Source organism: Mercenaria mercenaria, chromosome 1 (assembly GCF_021730395.1).
Source record: "Mercenaria mercenaria strain notata chromosome 1, MADL_Memer_1, whole genome shotgun sequence".
NCBI classification, from domain to species: Eukaryota; Metazoa; Mollusca; class Bivalvia; order Venerida; family Veneridae; genus Mercenaria; species Mercenaria mercenaria.
Window position 1 is genome coordinate 1,336,842 of NC_069361.1, and position 448 is coordinate 1,337,289.

Genomic DNA, 448 nt, shown 5'->3' on the forward strand with positions numbered 1-448 from the left:
GTATGTATTATTATTATTTGAATTACTGTATGTAGAAGGTAAATATTTTGTGTGATAGTCAAAGCTGTCAGGCATTAAAACATGAAATTCATGTGCGGTATAAGTTATACTGTATTACCTCTCTTAATGACCTATTGAAGAGCAAACAACTCTCACAGTAAGATCTCTTCTTCACCATTTCCATGCAACAACCTCTGTTTATTAAACACCTTTTAGTGTCCCCAGCAATGTTCCTTTTAGAGAAGTTGCACTTTATTATATTTATTTCAAAAGTTTTGAAGATACACCTTTAAATCTATATTGTATCATTTTAGCTCATTTTGGTCGGGATGAGGTGTTAGTATAGGCTGATGGTCTTTCCCTTTAGATGATTTCTCATAAACCTGATGCAGCAATTTCATCAAACCTGGTCTGTAGCGTCCTAGTATGGCCTTCTCTCAAGTTTGTT